Here is a 591-nt window from a genome sequence, read left to right as displayed (position 1 = left end):
TCGCCGCACTAGACTGAATGGTCCCCTGAAAGGAAGTAAAAGAAGAAGTGCTTTCTTTAGACTGTCAGCTTAGAAAGAGTCAAATCATGTCAACAGTTCCATAAACCATCTTTATTGATGTAATTTTCTTTGCAAATTAAGAATACAAGAAAAATACGTAGGAAATGTAGGAATCATTCATATTTTATGTACTTGGTTTCCTAAAATATATCTACATATTAGGTAGGTACTTAGTCGTATATTTTATGAATCAACAGGTAGGAAATGGGAGATCAAGTTTTTCATAACTTTGTTATGTTTAACATGAAGCTTTGAAGCCCTTAGCTTTAAAAAATTCATTTCTCAAGTTTCAAAATACACAAGGGAGAAAAAGGAAAAGGACGAGAGAGAAAAGGAAAAGATGGAAGCTTTAAAAGAAAAGACAGGAGCTGTCCTAGAAATCTCTTATTATTAAAAGTCCTAGGCAGGTCGTCTGAAAAAAACTAAACTCGATTTTCCTTCATAAATGTCAATTTAAAATGTTACACTGTTACAGTATAAGTACAGGACGTGGCAAAATCCAAAGGTCAAACTGAAAGGGTAGCAAGTAGC

The sequence above is a fragment of the Diaphorina citri genome, unplaced genomic scaffold (genome assembly GCF_000475195.1).
Source record: "Diaphorina citri unplaced genomic scaffold, Diaci psyllid genome assembly version 1.1 scaffold1154, whole genome shotgun sequence".
Taxonomy (NCBI): Eukaryota; Metazoa; Arthropoda; class Insecta; order Hemiptera; family Psyllidae; genus Diaphorina; species Diaphorina citri.
Note: the sequence above shows the minus strand (reverse complement) of the source record.